Raw genomic sequence first — 13,987 nt, 5'->3', positions numbered from 1 at the left:
CGGCCAAATAGAGCCACGATTATGTCCTTGGATCCACAAGGCTCCAAAGTGTCACAATGGTCCCTTGGATCCATGGTGCTCTGCAGTGTCACAATGGCCCCTCCATTTCACAAGGCTCCCAATGTCACATTGGTCTCCATAGGAAGGAAACCACGGAGCCCCCATGTTTCAGGAGCTGATTAACGGCTGCCACCAGAGGCCAAGGCAAGCCTGATATGTCTGTCCTGGCAGGTTTACTTGGAGCAACCCTTAGATATTTGAAATATGAATGTGGAGTCCTAATTTCACACATTTGTGCCTCAAGAAGAGGGATGTTTTTCTTCCACAAAAAGAAAAACAGGGAGCCCTTTCCAGTGTTTGGAAAATAGTTGAGTGCTAGCACTCAGGAGTCAAAGACCAGCCAGACCTGTCTGTCCTGGCAGCTTTTGTCTGGCAGCAATCCTTGGATACACAGAAATTTGGAGGTGGAATCCTAATTTCGGCCATGGATACCTGGAAAAGATGGACATTTGTTTTCCATACAAAGGAAAGCCCAGAGCCCCAAGGTTTCAGGGGCAGATGGGAGTGGCTTCCACATTCCAAGGTCAGCCAGACCTGTCAGGTGACCCCTGAGAGGTCAAGGCAGCCACACCTGTTTCATGTTCCCTTACTTCCACAGGGCCCTGCAGTGCCACAATGGTTCTCTTACTTCCATGATGTCCTCAGGTGTCATAATGGCCCCTTGGTTAGACAAGTCCTTAAGGATCTTAATGGTCTCCATGGTTCCACAAGGCCCCACAGTGTCCTAATGGTCTATTGGTTCCATGAACCCCCTCTGTGTCACCATGGCCCCTTGGTTCCATTGGAGCCCAGTAATGATGCAATGATCCCCTTGTTTGCACAACTTCCCACAGTGTCATAATGGCCTCTTCCTTCCATGAGACCCTGCAGGGTCACAATGGCCCTTTGGTTCCATGGGGCCCCACAGTGTCACAATACTCTCTGTGATTCCATAGGGCCTTGCAATGTCACAATGGTCTCCATGGATCCACGATGCCCCGCAGGATCACAATGACCCTTTGGCTCCACAAGGCCCTGAAATGCAACAATGGCCTCTTGGCTCCACAAAGCCCTGCGGCTTCACACTGGCCCCTTGGGACTATGTGGCCCAACAGAACCACAGTGATGTCTTTGGTTCCATGAGGCCCCCCAGTGTCACAGTGGCCCCTGGGATCCATGGTACCCTGCAGCGTCACAATGTTCCCCTTGGTTCCACAAGTTCCTACAGTGAAATAGGTTCCACAGGGGTCTGCAGTGTCACCATGGCCTATTGGTTCCGCAATGCTCCGCAGTGTCACAATGGTCTCCCTAGGAAGGAAACAAGTGAGTCCCAGTGGTGCAGGGGCAGTCTCCAGAGGCCATGTCTAGCTAGACTTGACTGTATTAGTAGATTTTATGTGGGAGCAACCCTTGGATATAGGGATATTTAGAGGGGGAATCCTAATTTCAGCCGTGTGAGCCTAGACAAGACAGATAGTTCTTTCCCATAGGAATAAAAGCATGGAGTCCCAGTGCTTCATGGTCAGATGGTAAGTGGTCGTTGACATATCAAATTCAGTGGGTCCTGTCAGATCGCCCCCAAGAGGCCAAACCAGGCAGACCTGTTCCATGTTCCCTTGATTTCATGGGTCTCTATTACAGCGACCTGAGTGGGTCGCTGCTGGTGAGAGAGAGACGGTGAATCTTGTTTCTTGAATCAGAAGGCTTGATTTATTAAGATATGATATAATACATTATAGTTATACTAAATAGAATATAGAGAGAGGTTTGCAGAGCTGCTAGCTAAGCTAAGAATAGATAGAAAAGAATCCACAACAAAGTTGTGTCCAGGGACTCAGTCCCCTAGCTTGCACTGATGATTGGCCCTTAATTATAAACATAGAAAATGAGCCAATCAAGGTGAATCCTATTGCATTCCACAGCAGCTGATAACAATTGTTTACCTTCTCTTCGGGGGCCTCTGGCCTCCTGAAGACGCAGAAATCTGAAAGAAAGGATTTCTGTGAAGAAATGTCTGCGACAGGTCTCCACACTGTCACAGTGTTCTCCTTGATTCCATGAGGTCTTGATTTGTCACAAAGGCTTCTTGGTTTTAGGAGCTTCAACAGAGTCACAAGGGTCCCTTGTGCGGCCCCGCTGTGTCACAATGGCTCCTTGTTTCTATGGGCCCACAGTTCAATCATTGACCCTTGCATTCATAGTACATCGAGCTGCACAAAGGTCTCCTTGTTTCATGAGGTTCCGTAGTGTCACCGTGGTCGCTGTCAGAGGCTGGATGAGATCGATGTCCTGAGACACCTTGGGATGCTCGGAATGCCCGTGTGGGGCCAGGGCCGGGTCAGGCCTTGGTTTGTGGTGGGACAGAGCCTCGCCCCCAGCCCTGGCCTGGCAGAGCTGTCAATCACATAGCTCTGAGGCCAGAGGCCCCACTGTGTCACACTGGGCCTCGGTTCCATGAGGATCTGGAGGGTGACACAGGTTTATGACATTTGTTGTTGCTGCCCCTCACATCCCAGTGCCCCACAAACAGCCCCAAGCCACTCGTGAGGGACAGGCCCTGCTGTCCCAGGCTGGACTCAGGGCTTGGCCTTTCTGCCTTTGTTGTAGTGTGTTTTTATACTTTGAAGTAGTTTTGTTTTGTATCCCTATATTTTTCCCAAATGGTTTATCCCAGACTATGCCCCCCTCCCCTTACCTGTGTTATTCCTCTCCCTGGATGAGATCATCCCCAAACCCCCACCCTGGCCCTCTGTCAATCACTCAGCATCCCATCCCCTCCATCTAGAAGCTTCAGTCAAAGTCGTCAAGTGATTAGCCAGAGGCCAGGGGTCAGCCCCCCAAGCCTTGCCCCTTATGCTGTCCTTAATGTCTATCCCCCAGCACCCATCCCTTAGGGTCACTCATTGGTTAGTAAAATGTTAACTACTTTCGGTTTCCACCTCCCTTTAAATGTAACCTTGGCACATCTCCCAGGGCTCTCAGCAGGAGGCCCCTGAGGTGCAGGGGCTCCTTTTGGACTCCTGGAATAAAACCTTGGATTAACCCCTGCTAAGAGTCGGCCCTTTATCTCCTACCGATGTCTCTGGTGTCCCTTCTGCTGCAAAGGCGACCAGCCCATGTGCCCTCAGTACCCTCGGGGCACAGAGAGCATCTCCCCGCTGTTGGAGCGCCCCCCCGGTGTCTGCCGACTCGGGACTGGCCAAGGGTTCCTGAGAGGTTCACAGAGGGACCGAGACATTCCTTCCCCCAGGCAGCCCAGGCCTTGCTCAGCATTGCAGTTCCCTGCTCAGAGCCTTTGGCTCCCTGGAATCCTGGCCTCAAGGATCTGCTCTCAACAGTCCCTGAGGAGCCTTTGGCACTCCCTGCCCTCAGTGGGGCCCAGTGATGCTCCAAGGAACTCAGAGTTTTGCTTCTGACTCCTTAAGCATCTTCCTCAGCCTTCTCTCAGTGCCTGAGGGTCCTGGACTCAGCCCCAAATCCACCATCAGGATCATTAAAATACAGAAAGACCTCGGGGGTTCTTCCTCTTCCTGCAATTGTCTACAGGATTTCAGGGCCTGTACAGGTGTACAGGCCCTTAAATCAGTTTGGAGTCAGTTTGGAGTTCTTTTAAGAATGGAGAATTAAGAGTGCACCTTAGGACCTTTTTTTTAATCAAGTGATATTTTTTTTATTTTCCAGTTCAGAGAAGAGCTGCTAGAAGCATCCCCCAGGTGATCTTGATGCTGAATGTCTCCTTAGGAGCTCTGGGCACAGAGAAGAATGAGCCCCTTGAGGGCTGACCCTATTTGAATCAGCTGCTCCTCACCCCCAGCCTCACCATGTCTGACATTGCCCATCTGGGACTGACATCCCTGTGCTCTGCAGCAGAACCTCGTCCCCTGAGCTCTGCAGCTCCATGTCCAGCCCACTGCACCATGTACCACTTGCTCTCCTCAGGGCTCTGCCTGCACACATGCCCAGGAAAAGTTTTCCTGTTGGTAAGGAAAGCATGGAAAAGCCAGAGCAGGTTTCCTACACTAAAAACCCCACTCAGGAGCCACCTGCTCAGTACAGGCTGCCTTGAATGGTGTCACCATTCTCCAAGGGACAGTGTGAGCAGAAATGATCTCTGGAAGCAGAATTCTCTGAGTCTTGCAGCTGAATTCTCTGTCCTTGTCCTTTCCCTGGATCTCTGTTGCAGATGGAAGCTGCCAGTGCCATCCTCACCTTTAACCTCTCTCTTGAATGCAAACAGATGTTCCCAGGTGTGTTAAGCAGGATTTGCTCAATGTTTCTACAAAACTTTTGTTGTTCCTCATGGAATGAAGAGGCCATTTTAGCACTGAGGGGGTGGTATGGAAGCAAGAAGCCAATTGTGACCCTGGGGTGCCATGGACCCAAGGGGCCATGGTGACACAGCAGGGCCACGTGGATCCAGTGGTCCGTTGTGACACTGTGGATCCAAGGAGACCATGGAGGCACCTCCAGAACCTCATGGAACCAAGGAGTCCATGGTGACCCAGCGGGGCTGCATGGAGCCAATGGTCCATGGTGACACTGCCCATCCAAGGAGGCCATTCTAATACTGTAGAAGCTCATGGAGCAAGGGAGGCCATTGTGACACTGAAGAACTTCATGGCACCAAATATCCATGGTGACACAGCAGGGCATCATGGCAACCAAGGAACCGCTGTTGGCAGTAGGGAAACTCATGGACCCAGAGGTCCTTGTGGTACTGCAGAACCAGCAGAGCTGCTGGACCTTGTACCCTGGCCCTGCACAGGTCCTTGGGAGGCATAGCAGGAGCAGCACCCTGGGAGCCTCAGGAATGCCCCTTGGGGATGCACAGCACACACTCGCAGGGGCTGGAATTCCATTTCTCAGCCAGGAAAAGATATTCCTGCCCTGGAAGGCAAAGCTCTCAAGAAGGAGCCAAAAGCCAAGTGGAGCAAGATGCTACAGTGACATTTCACTGCCAGCCTTCATAACTTCACACATGTTACATGTTGTAGTTCATGGACTGGGAATTAAATCAGGGCAAGGTGTTTGGTGGGAGTGGCCCTAGGTCAAGAGCAGAGAGGGACAGAGAAGGCAAAGAAAGGAAGTAGAGAAAGGAGGGCACAAACACAATCAGCTGAGAAGGTGTAACTCTGAAAACAGAACTGCAACTGACTGAAAATGAATGGGACAGAAAGAAATAATTTTGCACCTTTTATTTCCTATCAAAATACAATTTCTTCCCCTTCTCACAAACCTCCTCCCCGTGTCATTGAGCAGGGCTGTCAGAAAGTCCTTCATTCTGAGTGGATGTTCCAGGATTTTGCTGCTCCTGGGGAGTTTGACATCCTCAGGTGAGGAGAGGAGGAGGCACCAGAAGAAAACGGCAGCTGGGCTTCACTGTTTCTCAGGAATTAGCGTGGGGGGGACTCTCCCATCCTGTCTGTAGCCGCTCCCACAGGGATGTGAGGGCTGATTCCAGAGCTCCAGGGGTCACAGTCAGGGCTGCCCTCAGGGAATGCTTGCCTGGTATGGAGGGGCAGTGTGCGAGGACCTGGATCTTGGGGCACCCAGCTGCCCCCCATGTTTGGAGGTGCCTGAGGAGGGCTGGGACAATGCCAGGGACATCTTGCAGTGACATCCCCCCTGTCCTGCTCTGGGTGAGCTCAGTCCCAAACCTGACCTTTATCCTGGTCTCAATCTCACTCCATGTTTAGGCACACTCACAGTTCTGTATTTTATCTCATCTAAGTGCCAGATTCATCTAGCCCCAGACCCAATCCCAACTCCAGCCCTAAAGCCAATCCCATGTCTACCCTTAACCCAATCCCAGCTCTAATCCAAATCTCAGCCCCAGCTCCAACCCCAGCACCAATTCCAGCCTCTTCTTAAATCCTCAGCCCCAAGCCAAATCCCAGGTTCAGCCCCTCTGGAGCTTTGGAGTTGTCTCTGTCCCTCTGACCCCAATGATGCTTGGGTGGGGTCACACCAGGGCTGAGAGGGACAGAGACCCCCCCAGCCTCTGCAGGCATGAGAAGGTTGGAGAGACCCCCAGCCCCAAGCACCCTCAGAGGTGAGAGGGAAACAGACCCCTTGGTCCCCAGCCCTGCACCGGCATTCCCTGAGGCCAGAGGGATGGAGACCCCCCAAGCATGCCCCAGGGCAAGGGGACAGAGACCCCTGAGCATCCCCTGAGCTGAGAGGGACAGAGAATGCCCTGAGCACCCCCTGGCACAGGGGTGAGAGAGAGGGAGACCCCCCAGGCATTTCCTGGGGTGAGAATGATGGACACTCCCTGGGGAATGGCCTGGGGTGACAGGGACAGGGACATCCCCTGGGGAATGTCCTGGGGTGACAGGGACACCCCCTGCGGAATGGTCTATGATGACAGGGACAGGGACACCCCCTCCAGCTGCTCTGAAGCATTCCCAGGGCATGAGGCACAGAGGCCCCTCGAGCATCCACTGAGCACTGTTTTATAAATAAGAAGCTTGACTAAGCCAATATTCAAGCAGCAATCAATTTATTAATTAATATGGTAAAGCATGAGCAATACAGCACTGGGTACAGTGGGGGAAGTTTTCCCTCCAACTGCACACCCATAGTTGAGGCTTACAGGTATTTATAGGGGTACTCATAAGCTTTCTCAGCAGTTTCTATTCCCAATTTTTACTCATCAGCACTTTCTGTTCCCAATTTTTACATCACAATTCTATACCTATTGTGATTTAGTTTTTCTCAGGATGTATCCCAGAAAGGAGTATCACCAGATGGAGGTGGTTCGGTTTCTAAAAGAAGGAAAAAGTCTGGCAGAAGTTGAGGTCCAGCTCTCCAGATGTGTGTCCATCTTTTAATTGCAAGGACTATAAATCTCATAACAGTGATGTCCAACTTCCCTAGATTGAAAATACAAATCCTTGAGTTGAGGTTCATCTTCCTTTCTCAAGCTGCTTTTCACTGTTTTGTTAAGGTGTGAGATAAGCAGGTTTCCTTTATATATATTCTAAATGTATAGTTTCAAAGATCCTTACTACAAGCAATATTCCAAAATTATGCTTCAAAAGGTTATTATTGCAAAACTCTTTCAGGCTTAGCTACAAGCAGAAAGTTCCTGTCAGAAAGCAACATCCTTAAAGCTTTAATTCAAATGCTCCTAAATCAACTTAAGACTTATCAAAATTAATTACAAACAAAGAATAGGCTCAAAGGCCTTCTTCCATGCTTTACTTTCCTCAGTAATATTAGAATTTGTCTTTATAAGTGTCCCATGGTTGGTTTCCACACATATTACAATCACAAATACACACATTACCTGTATGTACCTGACACGAAACACAGCTTTGTATTTCACAGGGGGGGATAGGGATGGCTCCTGTGAGAAGCTGCTGGAAGCTTCCACCGTGTCTGGCACAGCCAATTCCTGGTAGCTTTAAAGATGGACCTGCTGCTGGCAAAGGGTGGGCCAGTTACAAATGGTGGCAATGCCTCTGAGATAACAGATTTAAAAAGAAATGAAAACAGAGATTGTGGCACAGTTTTAACTCCAGTCAGAGGGAGAACATGTGAGAGGAACAACTGTGCAGACATCAAGGTCAGTACAGAAGGAGGGGCAGGAGGTTCTCCAGGCACTGGAGACCCAGGCACCCTGCAGGAGAGCCATGGAGAGAGGGGCCCTGCTCCCAGGCTGGAGCAGCCTGTCCCTGGAGGAATGCACCTCCTGGAAGAGTGACCCATGCTGCAGCAGTTTGGGAAGGACTGTTGTCCCTGGCATGGACTCACACTGCAGCAGTTTGCAGAGGGCTGCTGCCCCTGAAGTGGACTCACATGGGAGAAGCTCCTCCAGCACTTTCTCCCTTGGGAGGGACCCACGGTGCAGCAGGGGAACCACTCCTCTGCCTGAGCAGGGGCAGAAGCCATGGGTGATGAACTGACCATAACCCCCATTTCCTGTCTCCCTGCACTGCTGGGGTGGGAGGCAGAGCTGGAAGGAAGGAGCTGAGGGGCTTATTTTATTTCCCCTTTTCCTGCTCTTTGTAAGTAATAAATGAATTTCACATTGTCGCAGACATTTTTTCATAGAAATCCTTTCTTTGGGATTTGTTCATCTTCCGGGAAGCTGAGGCCCCAGAAGAAGAATGTAAACAATGTTTATCGGCTGGTGTGGAATGCAACAGGTGCAGCGGTGATTGGTCTTCTGTGAGTGTTTGGATTTGCTGACCATTCACAGGAGAGTTTGTCCTTGCTTTCTGCTGGACACAGAACTTTGTTATTCACTCTTTTCTATGCTCTTCATAGCTTAGCAGCCTCTGCAACTTCGCTCTTTATTCCTTTTAGTATAGTTATAATGTATAATATATCATATGTTATAATATATTATATATCATATATCAATAAATCCAGCCTTCTAATCATGAACCAAGGTTCTCGTTCACTTCTCTCACCCTGAAGACCTCATCAGGACACTGTAATAGCTCCCAGTACTTGATTCACCACCAGCACACAGAATGAGAAGCCAGGAAAGGGCACGAGCAGAAAGCAGTAGGGATAGCAATAAAGAAGGGAAGGGGGGACAGCTGTACCCATTGAGGGAAGTACCATTATTAGGAAATCAAGGGAGACCAGTCATTGGGCATGTGTCAGCACCTCTGAACACCGATCATGTAAGGGCTTTTAAAAAAGAAATGGGAAGGTGTCCTGGGTTGACTATATGATGCTTTTATCCCAAATCATCTTATTCTGTTTATGTTGAATAATAAGTTTTGTACCTTTAAGAGTGTTCCAGAGGGTGAAGGGGGGAGAGAAGAAGCGCACAGTTTGTTTTCAGACACTGCACACCTCCTCCACATTCCTGCTCCTGGATTGTGTTGTCTGTGGATGAACAGACAGCGGGACAGAGCTCTTCTTTTGCTTTTTAGTTAGTTTTTAGCTAGCTGAGGCAAAGTTCCCTGGACTGTCTTTTTTCCTTTATCTTTGGATCTCTTGAAACTGCTCTGGACTGAACACCCAGGAGAGCACCGGCAGCTGCAGCTGTGGCCCACCGGGCCGGGCCTGGCCTGCGACAATTCTAGCACCGGAGGGACTGATCAGAGACTAAGTGAGCTGAGCTTCAACCCGGGGTTTTCTCAGTTTGTCATCTCTTTTAGAGTGGCAAGGGGTCTCATTGTTTGATATTGTTTTGGTTTTATTGTTTAATAAACAGGTTTTATCCACCTTTCTCCAAGGAGGTATATTTTTTCCCTCCCGGACCAGTTGGGGGGAGGGGCCTATTCGATCTGCTTTTTTCCCACTGGAGCTCCTTTGGGGGATTCTTCCCCAAATTTGCTCTAAACCTGAAAAAATACATGAATTAGTGCCCAATGTGGGACTGGAAAATGTGGAAACAAAGCTCTATTAATTGTGTGTTTGTTGTTGTTAAAGCAGTTAGTAGCCATGCTGCTTGAATCCCTGATGTCTCTGGTTGTGAAAGCCTTCATGTGGCTTTGGGCTCTAGACCTTTTTGAGGTTTCAATACCTTTCTGGTCACTAGGATTGTTGTCCTTAACAAGTAATTTTTACGGTAGAGGGGTATGGATTGGAATAGCTGTTGTGCTGGCCTTGGTGATAATGATTTATAAAGCGTTTACAAACTGACCTTTGTTTACGATATGTATGGTTTATGGTTTCTTCATCCTACCCTGCATCCCAATTCCAGTAGTCTGTTTTGGGAATTTATTAGTAATTACACTCAGTCTGTTAGAGGAGGAGCCAAGAATGAGACTTTCCACCCTTCCCTTTCCTTCTTCTCCTTTGGATCTGTTATGTCACTTTTTGAGAATGTTCAGTTTCCCCTGAATGCTAAAGAGACCATCTTTCTGGTATTTAATCTGGTAAGCTTCCTCTATGTGGTCTGCAGCTCCTCTAGAATGAGGGTTGAGATATCCAGAGGAGCTGGTGAGACCCCTGGCCCAGAAGCAGATGCAGGCATGAAAAATCCTGAGTGGTGTGGAGAATGGGAAAATATAGGCCAAACCCTGAAGGAATTTTCTGATCCTGTAGACTGGGATTTTCCATGGGACCCAATTCAGAACCCAGCAGAAGTGGGGAAATACCTAAAAGAGAAGTGCCATGACCATTCTAAGGAGAAAAGGCTCATTGCAATAAGCTAGGCTCTGGTCTATGCTTATTGCACTTTGTTAGATATTGTAGAGCAGCAGACAGAGGCAGGGGGGCAGGGAGATAAATCAGCTATCTCAGTCACTCAAGCGGTAGCAAACAGTCCAGGCTCAAAGCCAGCAGACAAACCAGATAGTGAGCCTAAGCCAGCATCTAAACCCATGGCTGTTGCTGCCTGTACGAGAAGTAGGAAATGCACGGAAAAAACTAATCGACCAGTGGATGATGATGATGATGATGGTGATACAGAAGAAGGAACCTCAATGCCTCCTGACATAAAATCAGGAGTCAAAGCAGCAGGTGCAAGATCAGACGCAAATATTGAGTCTTATTCCCTGAAGGACCTTCGTGGCCTAAGGAAGGATTACACCCGACGACCCGATGAATCCATAATTTGTTGGCTGGTCTGTCTCTGGGATGCTGCAGGCAAGGCTACAATTCTGGATGGCACTGAAGCGAGGCATTTGGGATCTCTGTCACAGGATCCTGTCATCGACCAAGAAATGATAAGGGGGGCTAACCCTCACAGCCTCTGGGAACGGGTCCTAAGAAATGTCGGACAAAGATACCTGTGTGCAGACGATCTCTATATGCAGCAAACCCAGTGGAAAACCATAGAACAAGGGATTCAACGCTTGAGGGAAATGGCAGTGGCTGAGATTGTCTTCTCAGATGATGGAAACATTGTAAATCCAGACTTGGTACCATGCACATCTGTGATGTGGAGAAAACTTGTACGACTTGGGCCACCAGAATATGCTTCTGCTTTAGCAATAATGAAGTGGGATGATGGTGAGGAGACTGTGCTGGATATGGCAAAGAAGCTCCGAGCATATGCAGACACTGTGAATGGCCCAACACATGCCAGAATTGCAGCAGTGGAAACATGTCTGCAAAAATTAGAGGACAAGATGGAGGAGGGTCACAAGAAACTGAGGGAGGAGATGAAAGAGAGCTTTCTCCAAATCTCATCATGGCAGATCAGAGGTTCTGGTACCCAACACAGACGTTCCCCAGATGGAGAGAGAAGGTACATCCCACGAGCTGAGCTGTGGTTCTACCTGCGTGATTGTGGAGAAGACATGGGGAGATGGCATAGAAAACCTACCACTACTCTGGCACAACGGGTGTGTGAACTGAAGACTCAGAGAGGAAGTTCCAAAAGGGAAGCAGCTCCAGTGGCCAGTAACTGAACTGTCACATATGATGATAATGAAAATATTTTTGATCCCCTTGAAGGAACCTCCAAGGCATATGCCCAGGGAAAGAAGGATAACCAGGCTTAGAGGGGCCCTGCCTCTAGCCAGGTAGAGGCTGGGGAAAACCGTGTTTTTTGGACTGTGTGGATTCGTTGGCCTGGCACATCTGAACCGCAAGTATACAAAGCTTGGTTGACACTGGTGCGCAATGTACATTAATCCCATCGAGACATGTAGGGACAGAGTCTCTTTCTATTTCTGGTGTGACAGGGGGATCACAGGAATATTTCTTTGGTGGAAGCTGAGGTGAGCCTGACTGGAAATGAGTGGAAGAAACACTCTATTGTGACTGGCCCAGAGGCCCCATGTATTTTGGGCATAGACTTGCTCCAAAGTGGGTATTTCAAAGACCCAAAGGGACTCAGATGGGCATTTGGAATAGCTGCTGTAGAGACAGAGGGTGTCAAGCAGTTGAACAGCTTGCCTGGACTGTCAGAAAGCCCATCTGCAGTAGGTCTCCTGAAGGTGGAAGAGCAACGAGTACCAATTGCCACCTCAACAGTGCACCACTGACAGTACCGAACGAATCAAGATGCTGTGATCCCCATCCACAAAATGATCCGTGAGCTGGAGAGCCAAGGGGTGGTCAGCAAGACCCACTCACCCTTCAACAGCCCCATTTGGCCTGTGCGAAAATCTGAAGGAGAATGGAGATTGACAGTGGACTATTGTGCATTGAATGAAGGGACTCCACCGCTGAGCGCTGCTGTGCCGGACAGGCTGGAACTCCAGTACGAGCTGGAGTCCAAGGCAGCAAAGTAGTACGCCACTATAGACATTCCCAATGCATTTTTCTCCATTCCTCTGGCAGCAGAATGCAGGCCTCAGTTTGCTTTCACCTGGAGAGGCGTGCAGTACATCTGGAACCGACTGCCCCAGGGGTGGAAGCACAGCCCCACCATCTGCCATGGACTGATCTGTTGCAGAATTTTATTCAGACATGGCTTATAGAAGGGGCTGTGATTACATACAGCTGGTTAAAAAGTAAAAGGCAGCTGTAAGCAGCAAGTTCTCAGGCTTTTTCCCTAACAACAGTAAACACCATGTCCTTCAGTAAAGTGATGAGAAAAGCATTGTGGAAAACATGGAGGCCTTGAGAATAATAAATAACAAGTCAATAACAGGATGAGAAAAACAAGTATTAGTCTCAACAAGAAAACCACAGTTTTCGGCAACAAAGGAGGGGTTGGTGTGTAATCTGTAACCAATGATGAGCTCGGGATTTGCAATATGTATGAACTTAATTAACACTACTATAAAAGTGTGCAAGCTGGATCAATAAACCAGAGTTCGACGCTGATCAATAAGGATGTGGTTGGCTCCCTTCGCTTCCTCACTGATCCAGGCTGCACTGGAAAAGGGTGAGGCTCCAGAACACCTGCAATATATTGATGACATAATTGTGTGGGGGAAGACAGCAGCAGAGGTGTTCGAGAAAGGGAAGGAAATCATCCAGATTCTCTTAAAAGCTGGCTTCGCCATCAAGAAGAGCAAAGTCAAGGGACCTGCTCAAGAGATCTAGTTTCTGGGAGTGAAGTGGCAAGATGGACAGCGTCAGATTCCCACCGATGTCATCAACAAGATCACACTAATGTCACCACCATCCAGCAAGAAAGAAACACAAGCTTTCCTAGGTGCCATAGGTTTTTGGAGGATGCATATTCCCGAATACAGTCACATCGTGAGCCCTCTCTACCTGGTCACCCGTAAGAAGAACACTTTCCACTGGGGCCCGGAGAAGCAACAAGCCTTTGCACAGATCAAGCAGGAGATAGCTCATGGAGCAACCCTTGGCCCAGTCAGGACAGCACCAGAGGTGAAGAACATGCTCTACTCTGCAGCCAGGAACCATGGCTTGTCCTGGAGCCTTTGGCAGAAGGTGCCTGAGGAGACTCGGGGTCAACCAATGGGATTTTGGAGTCAAAGCTACTGAGGGTCTGAAGCCAACTATACTCCCACAGAGAAAGAAATCTTGGCTGCCTATGAAGGAGTCCAGGCTGCCTCAGAGGTAATAGGCATTGAAGCACAACTCCTCCTGGCACCCCAACTACCAGTATTGGGGTGGATGTTCAAAGCAGAAGTTCCCTCTATGCACCATGCCACCAGTGCTACATGGAGCAAATGGATTGCTGTTATCACGCAGTGCACCCGTATTGGAAAACTGAATCGCCCTGGGATTCTGGAAATAATTACAATCTGGCCGGAAGGTGAAAACTTTGGTCTCGCTGATGAAGGGGAACAGAAGTGACACGGGCTGAAGAAGCTCCACCATACAACCAACTGCCAGCAGAAGATACACGCTACGCTCTCTTTACTGATGGTTCGTGCCTTATTGTGGGAATGAACCAGAAGTGGAAAGCAGCCATATGGAGCCCCACATGACAGGTGGCAGAGGCCACTGAAGGAGAAGGTGGATCAAGCCAACTTGCTGAACTCAAAGCTGTTCAACTGGCCCTGGACATTGCTGAGAGAGAGAAGTGGCCAAAGCTCTACCTTTATACTGATTCATGGATGGTAGCCAATGCTCTGTGGGGATGGCTGGAAAGGTGGAAAGAGGC

The sequence above is a fragment of the Ammospiza caudacuta genome, chromosome 7 (genome assembly GCF_027887145.1).
Source record: "Ammospiza caudacuta isolate bAmmCau1 chromosome 7, bAmmCau1.pri, whole genome shotgun sequence".
NCBI classification, from domain to species: Eukaryota; Metazoa; Chordata; class Aves; order Passeriformes; family Passerellidae; genus Ammospiza; species Ammospiza caudacuta.
The sequence above is the reverse complement of the archived record's forward strand: the minus strand, read 5'-3'. Positions refer to the sequence as shown.